This window comes from Solanum lycopersicum, chromosome 8 (assembly GCF_036512215.1).
Source record: "Solanum lycopersicum chromosome 8, SLM_r2.1".
In the NCBI taxonomy this organism is placed as follows: Eukaryota; Viridiplantae; Streptophyta; class Magnoliopsida; order Solanales; family Solanaceae; genus Solanum; species Solanum lycopersicum.
In genome coordinates, this window is record NC_090807.1 from 17,526,883 (window position 1) to 17,546,192 (window position 19,310).

The window sequence follows — 19,310 nt, forward strand, 5'->3', positions numbered from 1 at the left end:
AACCGATTGAGTCGAACTACAAACTACCTGATTCCTTAAGTCTAAGAATATGTAGGCGGGCTCAATGTTGAAAATTCGGCTGTATTCCGGCATCCTCTCTCTAATATTATTCTCGAGCATTCTGGTCTCTTTATAATTTGATATTGGGATAGGTTTTGAATTCTTTAATAATCGTGCGGTAAATCAAGCGTATCGAACTACAAATGACCAGAATTCTCATATAGTCTATGATATGTAGGAAAGCCGCTACCGGGTTCATCCATAATTCTTAAAGTCCGTACCGAAATCCCTTCCTAAAGATGAATGTGGTCGGTCAAAATTGAATTCGTCAATATAATTTCTCTCGAATTTCTTTCATCAATCCGAGTCAAACGAGGGACAACTGTTGACACCCAATTTTGGCCTTCCACAATATAAATTAGTCATCGAGCTTTTTGAATTTCAAACGATTTGAAATAATTAAATTTTATAAAATTTTAAATATTTTTCAAATCATTTTAAAGTAATTTTGTCATTATTATAAATTTCAAAATGTTAAAAAATAGTTTGTATAGACTATATAATTTTGTATATATTTATCATATTAAAATTTGAAAATCATCTCAAAAAGATTGTAATTTTACTTAAATATTTGATTAATTAGTTTAACTAATTTATAGTTTATATTTTTGAGTAATAGCTTATAATAAAAATTAATTATTATATCTCGTTAAGATTAAGAGACTATTTAATTAATATTAATTTATCTAAATGAACTCAAATTAGCTACATTCTTAATTCAATTTGTAACTTAATTGACATTCTTTGAATCCAATTGTATACCAAATTTTGGCCCTTTTGCTCACAAAACCAGGCCCAATTCTTCCTCCAAATAATGCCAAGCCCATCCCAATACAACATTACATATCAATACCACAAACCCAATTCATTCAACAACCAAATAAACAAAAATTCCAAACAACATCACAAAACTGACCCGACTGTCCCATCGTTCTTCTTCTCCACGCAAGAAACAACGAATAAATCACGCTGCAAACCCAGAAAATCAGCAGCAAATCGCGACCTCTAGCCACACTTCTAGCTGTGTCGTCCTCTCCTTTTTCCTTATCCTTCCGTACCAGGAGTCATTGGAGAATCCAAGTGTCTCAATCTCCTATTTTGTCCGCTCTTTCTCTAAGATCGGACGACCATCCTTTCCAAGCTGTTGAGAGTTGGTACAATTCTTGGCTGGCAAACTTATCTCCTAAGAGGAGGGTGATTTTCGAATTTCAAATCCAACGGTTTCCTCCCAAATCACTCAAGCTCCCCCTATAAATGGCCCCATCTCCTCCATGTTTTAAGATGATGTCTTAGAGTGGAGAGGGAGTAAGTATTAGGGGGAACTTTGGAAGTTTCAGATTATTGAATCTTCTCGTCTCATCGGAGCTTCGCCGGAGTTTCATTTGAATCTAACTTGTGGTGGTAGATGCTTCATTGTTAAGCTTTTTGTCCTAGTCTCGCTGCTCCAAAAGAGGTATACTTCCTTGTTTTGTTATTAAGTCATATTCAGGATTGTAATTTTAGTTCACTGTTCAGCGACTAATTTGATTTAATGCCTTGTTGCTTTGACTACGTGTGGTTGTATTAGCTTTTAAGGGATATACACTTTTTTCCTCTGTTTGTTTGAATTCAAAATGATTTGTGTTTGACATCTTCTCATCCTTGTACTTTGTTTTCAGCTTCCTCATCAACTCTTGGCTAGCTAGTTACTCTTAGTACTATTGGGTTTTCATATGTTGGAATTTAATTGTATTTATGTTTTAGCTGAGAATGTTCTTCCCTTGTGTCTACTGTTATGAGTTATTAGGACATATTAACATGAATATTTTAGCGGGTATCTCTGTCTATAGATTTTGAATCGACCTTAATGTGAACTTAGTTATTGTCTTTTCTTTTACTCATTCTGATATGCTCTTCTTTTATTTATATTGTCCCTTAGAAATTATGTTCCTTGTTTGGTTTTCTTTGTGCAATTCTCACTGTGTTTCGAGTTTCCTCTTGTTGTATGACAAGCTTGTCTGAAATTCTTGACGCTGCCATAAGGTTGGTTACTAATTCAGCACGATATATCAACTTTTTGCTTTTAAAAATGAAAAGCATATCAATCGTGATTCTTCTTGTTAGCGATAAGTATTTTGTTTGTCGTAAACTCTTGACAACAGTAGCTTTATTATATGCGTGGTTTTGAACTTTTAGGGGGTGTTTGGTAGGATGTATTAAAAATAATAATCCATGTATTAGATGTGGTATAATTTAATACTTTGTTTGGTAGGAAAGTGAGCCTATGTATAACTAATCCATGGATTAGTTAATACATCCCACATGGTATTATGTGGTGTATTGCTAATACCTTCCATTTGGAGGTATTAGCTCTAATACTATGGACTATTCTAGGTAAAGACAAAAATATCCCTCAAATCCTTTTAATATTTAATTTATTTTTTTGATTTTATATTTTATATTTTATATTTTATATTTATACTAATAAAGTTATTTAAATAAATTAGCTTGCAACTTTTATTATTTAGATATAATTTTTTGTTTCTAAAATATGAATTACGTAATCTATTTATTATTAATATAAAATATTATAATCCGACTAATATGTTAATGTTGATGTATGAATTTAAGAACAATTCATAAGTAAAATATTGTCTCTTAATGAAAGTTCATTAAACATTACACAAGCAGTCTAAAACAAGAGTGTGTATACACATATATATACACACACATCTCGAGTATAAAAATAGTTTAATTTATTTTTCTATATTTATTTTATATTTTTATTTTATTTTATGATAAAGAGTTTTTTAAAATTCATTGATACAAAACAAAGTTCAATAAATTTTCTCTATAATCATTATAGTGGTGTGACCTTTTGAGTTATTAACTCTAATTTATTAAGATGACAATTATTTACTCTCAAATAATTTAAGTGAGAAAATAGTGAACATGACAATAAAAATTTTATTCTCCTAACTAGTTAAAAATGTTATAAAAAAATAATACTCTCCGCTAATTATCTACTTTGACTCAATTACACGAAATATCTCATAATAACTCTAGGGTATAATTGGAAAGTTTTTTTAAAAAGAACATTTAAACCACACACAAAAAAATGAACCAAACACTTGATAAAAATAATCCCTGCATTACTAATCCCTGCATTGTTAATCCCTGCATTGCTAATCCCTGCATTGCTAATCCCTGCATTATTCATTTTTGTACCAAAAGACCCCTTAGACTATGTCCTTTTTTTATTTTGGTGTATTCATATGCTTTTGTTATGGTAAATTTATCCAATGACAGGTGTTTGGCCATAAATTTTTCAAATAATATTTGGGAAAAATTTGGCAAATAATGTTTGTCCATACAATTTGCCATTATTTGGTAAATATTTTTAGCAAATACCCCAAATTTCTAAATATTAGTTTTTTCTAGTATTTGAGCCAAATCTCATTATTTGGATATTTTAAAAATTAAAATTTTACCCCAATCTTTTATCTTTTACAAAAACACCCTCTCTAGTAGTTGCTTGCGTTGTATTACATATTTTTTTATGTGAACACCAAAATAGTGATGAAATATTTAGTGAATATCAAATAATGATATGATTGTTGATGAAAATTATTAAAAATTGGCTCTAAGATAACAAAGTCATGTGCTTTGTTTATTTCACGATTTATGGAATAATTCTTGTTGCACTCACTCCAAATTACCACATTGCTTTAGTGTCATTGACACTATTTGTTATTGTTGTAACGAATATTCAATTGACTTGTAATACAAACTTTTAGTTAGTTTTGATAGTTTTTAAAACTTGTGTGCATAAATCATACTTTTCTAAAAAGGTGAAATATATTTCCCAAATTTTATGGCCAAACACATGATGAAATTTCATCAAAAATTTTTACTCAAATAATATTTATCAAAAATATTTGAAAACTTATGGTCAAACGCTAGCTTAGATATAGGCATATAACTAATCTCTACAAAACTTTAACTTTGCATTTTTGTCGATATTCTCTGTGTTTCTTTCTTTTTATATATTCACATGATTTTTTCTTGTTTTGTCTAGCTTACAATTATAGCATTAGCTTACAATTATAGCTTGAGTAACTTCCTTCTGTTTATATTAACATATGGCTTAGTATGTGGTTGTTTGCCAATTTGTCAACATGGATTCATTAGAAGTAGCATGTAGTATGTCACGTGGTGATTCTTCATATGCTTACTCTTTTTTTTACGCTTGTAGTAAATTGTGGATAATTTTCTCTTTTTAAATTAAATTAGGGATATTATTGAATTAGCTGTAACATGATTATTTCTAGTTACAGACATAACTGCGTATGTAAATTGTTCAAAACCCTCCATTAATTCCTTTTCCCTTATTTTGATACATGTGACATTCATCTCTGTCCATTTTGGACTTCATCCCGACATTTCGTTGAATCTTAGAATATAAATATATTAAATACTTAAAAATACGATGAATAACGAATATAAACAAGAACTTGATAAAATAATTATGGCAAAAAGAAAAGAATTAAGGCATAGACAAAATAGACTAAATAACAATATATTTGCAGGAATTTGTGAAAAATCTATAATAACACAAATAAATACTATTTTATATCTAGAAATACAAATAGATAATCTAGAATATAAACTACAACATAATTTATAAATGAATAAGGAAGAATATGCAATAGATAAAAAAATATTTGAAAACTATGAAGGATTAAAAACAAGAATAATATTTTCTAATCTAGGAAGAAGATATAAGAAAATAGGTGACAATTTAAGTATAATGTTAGAAAAAGAAACGGTAAATTAGAAGATAGTTTAACTGCTATGGTTAGGATAGCAAAAGAAAATGAAGAAATAGATTGAAAAATGGAAATTGAAAAAATAAAACATCAAGCAAAAAAAGAAGTACAACAAATAGAAGAAATAAAAAACAAAGAAATTTTAGATTTAGAAAAAGAATTAGCAATGTTAAAAGAAATGTATGAAATAAAACAAAAAGAAAAAAACAAAAAAGAAACTTAGAAAATGAAATAAATAAATTTAAAGAAAGATTGCAATTAGAAGATAAATTAGAAGAAAATAATCAAGATGATATAAGGCATAGACATGAACGAAAAACCTAGTACATTAGGAGTAAAAAATCCAAAATACTTAAATCCAACATATTATAATATAAGTTATGAAAAATATGATAGAGAAGAGATTTTATGGGTTAAAAGATTAAATAAATGGACGCCTAAACCAAAAACTGAACAACATAATTTTTTAGATTTAGACTGTGTAGCAGATATAAATAAAACAATTCAATTATGGATGAGATATATATCAAAACAATTAATAAATAACAAGATAGGAATGACGGAAACACCAGGATATATAGAAAGAACACTTATAGGAACAGTAAAATTATGGTTACAAAATTTAACAGTAGAAAGTATAAAGACCTTAAGAAATAATAAAAAATTTAACGGAGAAATTGCTACAACATCTATGGAAATATTAAATAAATATGAAATAGCTATAAGAAATGAATTTAGTAGTATGGCAACAGAAGTAGAAGAACAAAATAAAGAAAAAGTTATAAATAGAAATTTAATGGCAAAATTGACAATATGTAACATGTGTTGTATAGATGAATATACATGCGCATTTAGAGAATATTATCATAAAGGAACATATAACATGGAAGAAAGTAAGGAATTAAGAAAATCATATTTTACAAAATTACCAGAACATTTTAGTTCAAAAATAATAAAAAGTTGGAATGAAGCAGAATTAACAGATACTTTAGGAGCTACAATGAAATTCTTACAAAGATGATTTGCAGAATTTTGTGAAAAACATAAAGAAGACATAAAAATGGAAAAAGTATTAATAAAAAATTTAGCATGCTGCAAAAATAAAGTAGCACCTCAATTTGGTTGCACAGATAGATATTATAAAAAGAAGTATAATAGAAATAAAAACTATAAAAAATATAGATCAACATATAAATATAGAAAATCAAGAAAGAAGTATTATGTAAAAAATTACAAAACTAAAAGACCATTTAGGCCAAAAAGAAAATTAACGAAATGTACTTGTTATAATCGCGAAAAATTAGGACATATAGCTAAAGATTGTAAATTGCCTAAAAATCCAAAGAGGAAACAGATAGCAGAAATAATTATGGAAAATGAAAAATATACACAAATAGAATATGTCGATTATGATTTAGAAAGCGAGGATAGTATATATGAAATATCAGAAAATGAAATAGACAATGACATAGAATTAGAATCAGATAATGAACTTTATAATATAAATGACTGAAGCAGATATACAAATAATAAATAAAGAAGAATGTCAAGATGAAGAAACTTTAGAGCAAAAAATAATATTTGACAATAGTATATTCGAACAAATAAAAGGAAAAGAATTAGATTTCAGTGATGAAAATATTAGAATTGTCAAAAATAAAAAATTGATTTAAAAGACAAAAAGAAGAATATTATGTAGTTCCAAAGAGAACATATCATAGACTGTAAATATACCAAAGGAAAAGCTAAAATACCAATGATTAATAAGAGAATAATTAATAAAGAAATACAAGATATAAATGCAAAAAACCCAATTAAATATGTACATTTAGGAGGAACTGAAATATTAATAAAAACATGTTTTAGAGAAGGAATAGATACACCTATAGAAATATATTTAGCAGATGACAGAATTATACAACCTATAGAAAAAAGTATAAGGAAAAATTACATAAATTAATACATTTTAAAAAATAATTACTGATTTTAGCGATATTTTTTGTTTATTACCATTTATAGCAATACTTTGTTAAATCTGTAATATATATTAAAAGTGAATTATGTATGCAATATATATGAATTATAATTGCTTTCTGAAATTTATCATGTTTATTTGGTAAAAAATTGTCACATTGTATTATAAGTGTATTAAAATGTGTGATAAATGTATTATTTATCATTAAAATTTGTATTATATTTGAATAATAAATTGTTCTTTGTAATATGTATTAAACTTGTATTATAAATGAATTAAAAGTGAACAAGTGAAAAAAATTATTATTGCAATAAATGGTAAATATTTTTTTATTATAATATATTTATGTAAGTTTCCCAAAGTATAATAAGTGCAGTAAAAGGTAATTTAATATACCAAAAATTTAAATTTATAATAAGTACTAATTACTCAGTAGCAATTAATGACAGAAACAAAGATAAATCATTAGTATTATATTAGAAAATGTCCGGAATAGAGCTAACACCTGGAAGTAAAATATTTACAGTAAAAATTTATATGTTTTTAACAACAAAGCATAAAATAACAGCAAAAAACAAAATAAATAAAATAAAAATAGAAAACCCCGTTGAAAAAATAGTAACGGTTATAGATAATAATGACTATAGTTATAACGAAATTAATATAGAAGGAGATTTGGAGATAGTACAAGAAAGACTAAGCACATCAAAAAGAATAAGCAATAATGATATATCACAAACATCATCGAAAATGAGTACTTCAAATAGTTCCAAAAGAATAAATACAAGTTCACAAATATTAATAGAAGAAGAAATAAAACCACACTATTATTATATAACAGGAATAATGGAACAAAGAAAATATTTAATACTAATAAATACAGGACAAGAAGAAAGCTATATTACAAGAGAGTTAGTAATGGAAGATGAAATAATAACTACGGAACACTCATGTCCAGAATTACCAAAAGTATTAATAAATATTGAAGAAACAACGGAACAAGAAATAATAATTGAAAGTATACCAATGATAATAAAATTTAAAATATATCAAGGAAATGAAAATATAACATTAGGAATAAAATGGCTAGAACAAGTAAAACCATACAATATAGAGGATAAACAACTAACGATAAATTACCAAAATAAAAAAGTCATAATAAAAAGGACTTAATATAAGAAATATATGAAAATGTATATACTCGTGAAGATAATAATAGAACGATATTATAACTGATATTATACACCAATGATACATACAGGAGCAGCGGCTGATATATGTAAATATAATTGTTTACCTGAAGAAAAATGGGAAAATTTAAAAACACCAATAGTAGTAACACGATTTAATAATGAAGGACGTATGATCACATACAAGGCAAAAGATATAAAAATACAAATATGAGATAAAATATTAACTGTAAACGAAATATATAATTTTGAACTAACAACAAAGGATACGTTATTAGGAATGCCATTTTTAGAAAAATTATATCCACATATAATAACAAAAACACACTGATTGTTCACAACACCATGTAAACAAAAGATAGGAGCAAGAAGAGTAGGTAACAAAAGAAGAAAAACAACGGAATGGATTAAAGGCAGTGAAAAATTACACAAAAACTAGAAAATATAAAAGAAGAAGACCCTAGAATAGAATTAATTATATTTTCCTTAGATAAAGTTAAAATAATCCAAGAATAATTAGAATTATTACATGACAAAGATCCTTTAAAAGGATGGGAAAAAATATAAAACAGAAGTTTAAATTGATCTGATTGATGAAAATAGTATAATAACACAAAAACCATTAAAATATAATTTTAATGATTTAAATGAATTTAAAATACATATAAATGAATTACTAAAAAATGGATATATACAAGAAAGTAATAGTAAACATACAAGTTTGACATTTATTGTTGATAAATATAGCGAACAAAAAAGAGAAAAAAGTAGAATGGTAATTGATTATAGAAATTTAAATGCAAAAACTAAAACATATAATTATCCAATACCAAATAAAATATTAAAGATAAGACAAATATAAGGATATAATTACTTTAGTAAATTTGATTGTGAATCAGGATTTTATCATTTGAAATTAGAAGAAGAATCTAAAAAACTTACAGCATTCACAGTACCACAAGAATTTTACGAATGGAATTTATTACCATTTGGATATAAAAATGCATCAGGTAGATTTCAACATTTTATGGACAACTATTTTAAACAACTAGAAAATTGTGTAGTATATATTGATGATATGTTATTATATTCTAAAACACAAAATGAACACATAAGATTATTAGAAAAATTTATACGTATAATACAACACTGAAGAATAAGTTTAAGTAAAAAGAAAGCAGAAATAATGAAAAAACAAATAGAATTCCTAGGAACACAAATAGATAAAAATGGATAAAGATGCAAACGCATATAGTACAAAAAATAATAACCTCAAATGAACAATGAGATACAAAAAAGAAATTACAATCCTTTTTAGGATTAGTTAACCAAGAAAGGGATTATATACCAAAATTAGCAGAAAACTTAAAAACCATTACAACAAAAACTAAAGAAAGACGTAGAATACCATTTTATAATAGAGATCAAACACAAATACAAAAGATAAAATTATCATGGAAAACATTACCGAAATTATAGTTTGCAGATGAAGATAAAAAATTTATTTATATTGTAGAAACTGATGCAAGTGAATAGAGGTATGGAGGAGTATTGAAATATAAATATAATAATAGTAATATAGAATATCACTGTAGATATTATTCAGACACATACAAATACGGAAATAAAATGGGAAATAAATAGGAAAGAATTATTTTCTGTAAATAAATGTTTATTAGCATTTGAGCCATATATTGTATATAACAAATTTATTGTAAGAACAGATAATACACAAGTAAAATGGTGGTTAACCAGAAAAATACAAGATTCAGTAACAACAAAAGAAATTAGAAGCTTGTTATTAAATATATTAAACTTTACATTTACAATTGAAGTAATAAAGACTAACAAGAATGGTGTTGCAGACTACTTATCAAGACAAAACTACTCAGACTGAGAACAAAAATGAAGATACAATCGAAGAGCTACTCAAAGTCATTACTACACTTTGTATCATAGTGGACGATGAGATACAAAAGCTAAAGACTAATGAAGATAACCTGAAGTCTAAAGCTAATATAAGTCAACAACATGACTATAAAAATGCGGAGCTACGTCGATCGGAAGATGATAAAATTTCAGAGATGAAAGGAGACGATGGGAAACTCCCTAAAACCCATAACGTTTGTTTAAATACAGCTGCAGGTACAAGCAGGAATGTTAGTGAGAAATCACGAAATACAAACTTACACCAGTTATTTATAAAACCATTTACCCAAAACACACAAAAACATATATCCACAGAACCGCAAACTTCTACATACGCAGTTAGTATACAGAGTGATAAAAAAAGATACAACTATATCCAAACCTATTTAAATCTCAACCCCAGATCTAACCAAACCGAAGATCCAAACCGAGACTATATAACCCAAAAATTACAAGGATATAATAGACTTACAGCACAACAAAAAATTAGTGCTAATCTAGTCAAGACATGTTATAGTTATCGATTACTAAGTACAGTATATACATACGACGAAGAAGAAATTAGTGGAATACCAGAGTTATATAAAACATTTATTACATATAAAAGAGTTACAAAAGGAAACTTGTTTTATATTATGTTTTATACAGCACTAGCAGAGATATTGTATGAAGAAATTAAGTCACCGATTCAAGTTATAAAGATAGGATTAATAAAAGATATACCATACCAGAAGATATTGGACATCAGAACGAAATAACAAAGATAGAAATACCAAGTTTTTATGCCAATAAAAGAATAATTGGTATATCAACTATCATACAGGAATTAGCAAACAACTATTTAAATGGAAACGCTACATGAAATTATTACGCTAGAGATGTTATGATATATTCGTATTCGAGGGAGTTAAGAAGAGCAGATATGGATGAAGTCCAGCGATTGATTTTGTCACTATTAAAACTAGAAGAACAATCTACGACAAGAGCATTGAAAAAGGATTTATTGTGGAAGAATTATTAATCAGATATTGCAAACTTATTGGACACAAATATCCAGATCACAGAAACTCCAAATGCAATGGAGAGGAAGATAACATTATACCATATGTTGATTTGGAATAAGGATAAGGAGATAAAGATGCAAGATAAGATAAGGATGAAGAAAAGAAAAAGAATTATAGCAGACAAAAAGATAGAAATCTTTGAAAAACTGTAAACATAAAGAGATAAGATTCCTTTGTACAGTTAATAACTTTTGCTTTTTTGAAAGGCCAATGTGTATAGCCGGCCATTTGTAAAGTTTTATTTAAAAAGTCGTAAAGTATATAGTAGACGCACTTATGTGCAGACTTAGGATTTAGTATATATAGATTGCGAAATTGTAAATGAAAGGCAGACAATGCCAAACTAAAGTTCAAGTTAATAAACTCTCTCTCAAAATACAAAGCTCTCTCAAAGATACAAACTAAGAAAAACATATAGAAAAATCTGAAATACAATCAGATATCTCAGATAGCATGAAAAATCAAGAGGCAAAGGTATATTGTTTATTAGATATGCAGAACTAATTTCATATATTCCTGAATATAATATATATGATTGATTAAAGTTATGTTAGTTATTATACACTAGAAATATTTGAATCATGAATTTTAGTTTGCTAGTAAACGAAAAACAGGGAGAAAACTGCTAGACTATGCCATCCCACAGTGGAAACCGGTAGGCGAGGGATGCCGTTAGGGGAGTACACAAGGTTGAGGCGCTGATAAGCAGTAATTATCCGCTAAAGTAGGATGCTAGTAGTGACTGGAAAACATGATAATGATACTCTAGTTTATAATAAACTAATATGAATTTAATTAGATTATGATATGATAGGAAGGAATAACTGAAGAAAAAACTCCATAATAAAAAATAAACATGTTTACAATGTACGATGAAATAAGAAAGCTATAAAACTTTGATTTTATATATACTTAAAGATATAGAAATTGATGACATAAAAAAGAGTTATATGGGAAAAAATATTTGAGTATGATTTAGAAGATATATTAAGTCAAAAGTGGTATGAAATATATTTACAAGAATTAGATATAGAAAGAATAGATATATATGATTTAGAAATAGATTCAGATTAAAATGAACTATGACTATTTAGAATATTGGATAAAAACTATGGAAACTAAAAGATTATTAGAACAATTAATACAAGAAAATTTAAATATGTATAAATGAACCCAAGATATATTATATATGGAACACATAATAACAAACCTTGAAGAAATAATTAGATTAAAACAATTATCAGAAGAAATTTATGATAAAATATATTTTACTCTACAATATATATATCTTAACTTATGATGGATTCCGCACCCCCCAAAAATGGTATATTTTACTCTACAGTATATATATCTTAACTTATGATGAATTCCGCAATCCCCAAAAATTCTTGTAAATCTATTTCATACCCTTTTGACTTAATATATCTTCTAAATCATACTCAAATATTTTTTCCCATATAACTCTTTTTATGTCATCAATTTCTATATCTTTAAGTATATATATAAAATTAAAGTTTTATAGCTTCTTATTTCATCGTACATTGTAAACATGTTTATTTTTTATTATGCAGGTTTTTCTTCAGTTATTCCTTCCTATCATATCATAATCTAATTAAATTCATATTAGTTTATTATAAACTAGAGTATCGTTATCATATTTTCCGGTCACTACTAGCATCCTACTTTAGCGGATAATTACTACTTATCAGCGCCTCAACCTTGTGTACTCTCCTAACGACATCCCTCGCCTACCGATTTTCACTATGGGATGGCATAGTCTAGCAATTTTCTCCCTGTTTCTCGTTTACTAGCAAACTAAAATTCATGATTCAAATATTTCTATTGTATAATAACTAACATAAATTTAATCGATCATATATATGATATTCAGGAATATATGAAATTAGTTCTACATATCTAATAAACAATATATACATTTGCCTCTTGATTTGTCATACTATTTGAGATATCTGATTGTATTTCAGATTTTTCCATATGTTCTTTTCTTAGTTTGTATCTTTGAGAGAGCTTTGTATTTTGAGAGAGGGTTTATTAACTTGAACTTTAGTTTGGCATTGCCTGCCTTTCATTTACAATTTGGCAATCTATATATACTAAATCCTAAGTCTGCACATAAGTGCGTCTACTGTATACTTTACGACTTTTTAAACAAAACTTTACAAATGGCTGGTTATACACATTGGCCTTTCAAAAAAGCAAAAGTTATTAACTGTACAAAGGAATCTTATCTCTTTATCTTTACAGTTTTTCAAAGATTTCTATCTTTTTGTCTGCTATAATTCTTTTTCTTTTCTTCGTCCTTATTTTATCTTGCATCTTTATCTCCTTATCCTTATCCAAATCAACATCTGGTATAATGTTATCTTCTCCATTGCATTTGGAGCATCTGAGATCTGGATATTTGTGTCTACTAAGTTTGCAATATCTGATTAATAATTCTTCCAAAATAAATTCGTTTTTCAATGCTCTTGTCGTAGGTTGTTCTTCTGGTTTTAATAGTGACAAAATCCATCGCTGGACTTCATCCATATCTGCTCTTCTTAACTCCCTCGAGTTCGAATATATCATAACTTGATCTCTAGCGTAATAACTCCATATAGCGTTTCCATTTAAATAGTTGTTTGCTAATTCCTGTATTATAGTTGATATACCAATTATTCTTTTATTGGCACAAAAACTTGATATTTCTATCTTTGGTATTTCGTTCTGATGTCCAATATCTTCTGGTACGATCATATCTTTTGTTAATCCTATGTTAATAACTTGAATCGGTGACTTAATTTCTTCATACAATATCTCTGCTAGTGCTGTATAAAACTTAATATAAAACAAAATTCCTTTTGTAACTCTTTTATATGTAATAAATGCTTTGTATAACTCTGGTATTCCACTAATTTATTCTCCGTCGTATGTATATACTGTACTTGGTAATCCATAACTACAACATGTCTTGACTAGATTAGCACTAGTTTTTGGTTGTGCTATCAGTCTATTATATCCTTGTAATTTTTGGGTTATATAGTCTTGGTTTGGATCTTTTGTTTGGTTAGATCTGGGTTGAGATTCAAATAGGTTTGGATCTTATATATATTTTCAATGTATGATTGTGTGATATAGTTGTATCTTTTTTTATCACTCTGTATACTAACTACGTATGTAGAAGTTTGCGGTTCTGTGGGTATATGTTTTTGTGTGTTTTGGGTAAATGGTTTTATGAATAACTGGTTTAAGTTTGTATTTCGTGATTTCTCACTAACTTTCCTGCTTGTACCTGCAGTTGTATTTAAACAAACGTTATGAGTTTTAGGGAGTTTTCCATCGTCTCCTTTTATCTCTGAAATTTTATGTCACGACCCAAACCGGGTTGCGACTGGCACCCACACTTACCCTCCTATGTGAGCCAACCAACCAATCTAAACCTTAACATTTCCATGTAATAGCAATAGAAAGTAATGCGGAAGACTTAAACTCATTAATAAAAACCAATTCAATAACTATCAATATTCAACATCTACTATTCCCAAAACGTGGAAGTCATCATCACAAGAACATCTACTTTAAACTACTAATTCTAAGAGTTTCTAAAAGCTAAAAATACATAAGAAGCTAGTCCATGCCGGAGGTTCAAGGCATCAAGACATGAAGGAGAAGATCCAGTCAAAGCTAGAAGCGTTAGCTCACCCTGAAGATCCGGTGTGACGAAGACTGGCTTGAGTTATTGTTGAGTCAAAGATGACGACACGTTTGCTGCACTCCACAAATAACAAGAAGAAAAACATAAAAGTAGGGGTCAGTACAAACCACGGGTACTGAGTAGATATCATCGGCCAACTCAAAATAGGGAACAGTATATATCAAATATTATCGTAAATCAACTATAAAACTCAACATGTAGCAACAACAAGTACTATAATCATCAATAAGTACCATCAAGTTCATCCATGAGGGCTCAAGCCTCAACACCATACTCATTTGGGAATTAAGTTTATTAAGTTGAGTATATTATCATCTTTCAAGATTCATTATCTTTCCTCCTCTTGTGTCGGTACGTAACACTCCGATCCCCTACTACTATGTGTCGGTACGTGACACTCCGATCCCCTAATTCTATGTGTCGGAACGTGACACTCCGATCCCCTACATGTGTCGGTACGTGACACTCCGATCCCCTACATGTGTCGGTACGTGACACTCCGATCCCCTACATGTGTCGGAACGTGACACTCCGATCCCCTACATGTGTCGGTACGTGACACTCCGATCCCCTGATTATATGTGTCAGAACGTGACACTCCGATCCACTAATACTATGTGTCGGAACGTGACACTCCGATCCACTAAATCTATGTGTCGAAACGTGACACTCCGATCCACTAAATCTATGTGTCGGAACGTGACACTCCGATCCACTAATATCATTCTGTAAATCATCAAGCCTTCCCTATACCAAGGCATCCTCAATCCCATTACTTTAATTCATCAAGCCTTCTTCTATACCAAGGCATCATCAATCCCATTACTTTTATTCATCAAGCCTTCTTCTATACCAAGGCATCATCATTAATAATGTATATTAAAGTTTCTTTTCAAGATTTGGGATTCAATATTTTCATCATGCTTATCTTATCACAATCACATAATCATATTCATGCAAACATACAATTAAGCATATAATAGGGTTTACAATACTACCAATACATATCATTCTCTATTAAGAGTTTACTGTGAAAGCACGAAAACCATAACCTACCTCCACCGAAGAATTGAAATCAAGCAAGTTAATCCTCAAAGCTTGGTGTTTTTCCTCTTCTTCTCGATCGTTTCTCTCTCTCCCTTCTTGTTCTTTTTATTTTCTTATTCAAACCTCTTTCTTTTATCCTAATTAATATATAATTAAGAATAAAAGATGGCAATAATACCCCACTAATTAACTTAGGGTTACCTCTTTTAACCCCCCAGAATTTGAGTTATTAATATAAACCCACGAAATCTATAATTAAGGAAAGAATAGTCCAAAAACGTCCCTTAAAACGTGTAAGGAAATCCGATTCCGCCTGGGATTTGCGCAACTTGTGACGGGCCGTTGTGCCTGCGACGGTCCGTCCTGCAGGTCGTCGCAAGGGTCAAAGAGTCAATTTCCACTGAACAATCTATGACGGTCCGTCACGCCTGTGACTGTCCGTCCTGCCATTCCGTCACGAAGTTCAGAGAGTCGCTCCCTGTACCAAATTTTCAAGAGTTGAAGTGTTTTGAAACGGTGGATCACGACGGTTCGTCGTGCCTATGACGGTCCGTCCTGCGTGTCCGTCACAGAGTTCAGAGAGTCGATTTTCAGTACCCAATTTCAGATTTTCTAAGTGTTTTGAAACGAGACCCTGCGACGGTCCGTCGTGCCCATGACGTTCCGTCGTGGGGTCCGTCGCTTCTGCCAGTTTTTCCAGAATTGAAGTCTGTTGCTCAAAACGACTAAACGGGTCGTTACATTAGATACCAATTTACCCATGTTCGTCTCCGAACGATCAAAAGAAGGAAAACAAGGGCGAAAAGGAGAACCTGAATCTGTAAACAGATGTGGGTATTTTTCTCGCATATCCGCCTCCTTCTCCCAAGTGGCTTCTTCAACCGGTCGATTCTTCCATTGCACCTTGATGGATGCAATCTCTCTTGACCTCAACTTGCGAACTTCTCTATGTAAAATAGCAACAGGCTCCTCCTCATAAGACAAGTTCTCATCAAGCAAAACTTAATCCCAACGGATAATGTAGTTTCCATCCCCGTGGTATCTTTTCAACATCGACACATGGAATACCGGATGTACTCCGGACAGCCCTGGGGACAAGGCTAACTCATAAGCCACCTCCCCTACTCGCTTAAGTACTTCAAATGGTCTAATGTACCTTGGACTTAGTTTACCCCTTTTTCCAAACCGCATCACCCCTTTCATGGGCGAAACTTTCAACAAGACTTGTTCACCTTCCATGAACTCTAAGTCTCTAACCTTTCGATCTGCATATTCTTTTTGTCTACTTTGCGCCGCTAGAAGCTTTTCTTGAATAGACTTCACTTTTTCCATCGAATCCCTCAAAAGGTCAGTACCCCAAGGCCTAACCTCAAATGCATCAAACCAACCAATGGGAGACCTATATCTCCTACCATACAATGCTTCGAATGGAGCCATATCAATACTTGAGTGATAGCTATTATTGTATGAAAACTCCGCTAAGGGTAGGAAGCTATCCCAATGACCACCAAACTCTATCACACACGCACGAAGCATATCCTCCAACACTTGAATCGTCCTTTCAGACTGACCATCGGTCTGAGGATGGAACGCAGTACTAAGGTCCAACCTAGTACCCAATTCCGCATGCAATGTTTTCCAAAACTTAGAAGTAAACTGCGTACCTCTATCTGATATGATGGATAGTGGAACCCCATGCAATCGCATCACTTCCGAGATGTAAAGTTTGGCTAACTTCTCTGCATCATAAGTCACCTTGACCGGAATGAAGTGAGCAGACTTAGTTAACCTATCAACAATCACCCAAATGGAGTCATACTTACCCATTGTCTTCGGAAGACCAACCACAAAATCCATCGCAATTCTTTCCCACTTCCATTCTGGAATGGGCATTCTCTGAAGCGTTCCTCTGGGCCTTTGGTGTTCATACTTTACTTGTTGACAGTTTGGACATTTGGCAATGAAATCCACAATGTCACGCTTCATTCTACTCCACCAAAAGTGTTGTTTTAGGTCACGATACATCTTGGTTGCACCCGGATGTATAGAATACCTTGAACTATGAGCCTCTGTCAGAATAGTGTTGATCAAACCCTCGACGCGGGGTACACATACCCTTCCCTTGATCCTCAAAACACCTTCCTCATCAATTTGTGCTTCCTTAGCCTCTCCTCGCAATACCTTATCTTGGATTCGCCTTAGTTTCTCATCATCAAACTGTTTTCCCTTAATTTTGTCAAGAAAGGAAGATCTTGCCTCCACAGAAGCCAACAATCCTCCCCTCTCATTTACTTCTAATCTCATAAGGTTGTTAGCCAGAATCTGAACTTCTCTAGCCAATGGGCGTCTAGAAGCTTGCAAGTGAGCTAGACTTCCCATGCTTCCCGCCTTTCTACTTAAAGCATCCGCTACAACATTCGCCTTCCCCGGATGATACAAAATAGTGATGTCGTAGTCCTTCAGTAGTTCCATCCATCTCCTCTGCCTCAAGTTCAAATCTTTCTGAGTAAAGACATACTGAAGGCTACGATGATCCGTGTAGACCTCACACTTAACCCCATATAAATAGTGTCTCCATTGTTTTAATGGAAACACTACCGCGGCCAATTCCAAATCATGAGTGGGATAGTTACGTTCATGCACTTTTAATTGTCTTGAAGCATAAACAATCACACTCTTCTCTTGCATTAGTACTGCACCCAAACCAGAATAGGATGCATCACAATAAACAATGAAGTTCTTACCCTCTACTGGCAAGGTAAGGATAGGTGCGGTAGTCAACAAAGTCTTGAGCTTCTGAAAGCTTTCCTCACATTCGTCCGACCATACAAATGGAACGTTCTGCTTAGTCAAGTTCGTCAATTGGGAAGCAATGGAAGAGAATCCCTTGACAAATCGGCGGTAGTAGCTAGCTAACCCAACAAAGCTCCTTATTTCTGACACATTAGTAGGTCTTACCCAATTTTTCACTGTCTCAATGTTAGAAGGATCCACCATCACTCCATCCTTAGAAACCACGTGCCCCAAGAAGGACACTGCATCTAGCCAAAACTCACACTTAGAGAACTTGGCATAAAGCTTTTTCTCCCTCAACATTTCCAATACCATTCTCAAATGCTCTTCATGTTCCTTCTTGCTCTTTGAGTATACCAATATATCATCAATAAATACGATCACGAAGAGGTCCAAATATGGCTTAAAAATCCCGTTCATCAAGCTCATGAACGCAGCAGGGGCATTCGCAAGACCAAAGGACATCACTACAAATTCGTAATGCCCATACCTCGTCCGAAAAGCAGTCTTTGGCACATCCGTTGCCCGTATTTTCAATTGATGATAACCGGATCTCAAGTCAATCTTAGAGAAGACACAAGCACCTTGTAACTGATCGAACGAGTCATCAATGCGGGGAAGAGGATACTTGTTCTTTATGGTTACCTTGTTTAGTTGTCTGTAGTCTATACACATTCGAAAACTTCCATCCTTCTTCTTTATAAACAAAACCGGAGCACCCCAAGGGGA

At 31.0% G+C, this 19,310-nt stretch overlaps 1 long non-coding RNA gene across 1 annotated transcript; it reads left to right on the forward strand.

The window, feature by feature from the left end:
* The first annotated feature begins 931 nt into the window (after positions 1–931).
* On the forward strand, positions 932–11,402 carry LOC104648748 (uncharacterized). The gene is made up of 2 exons (XR_742718.4): positions 932–1,513; positions 9,899–11,402. It is a non-coding gene; the product is annotated as an uncharacterized lncRNA (long non-coding RNA).
* The last annotated feature ends 7,908 nt before the right edge of the window (positions 11,403–19,310 follow it).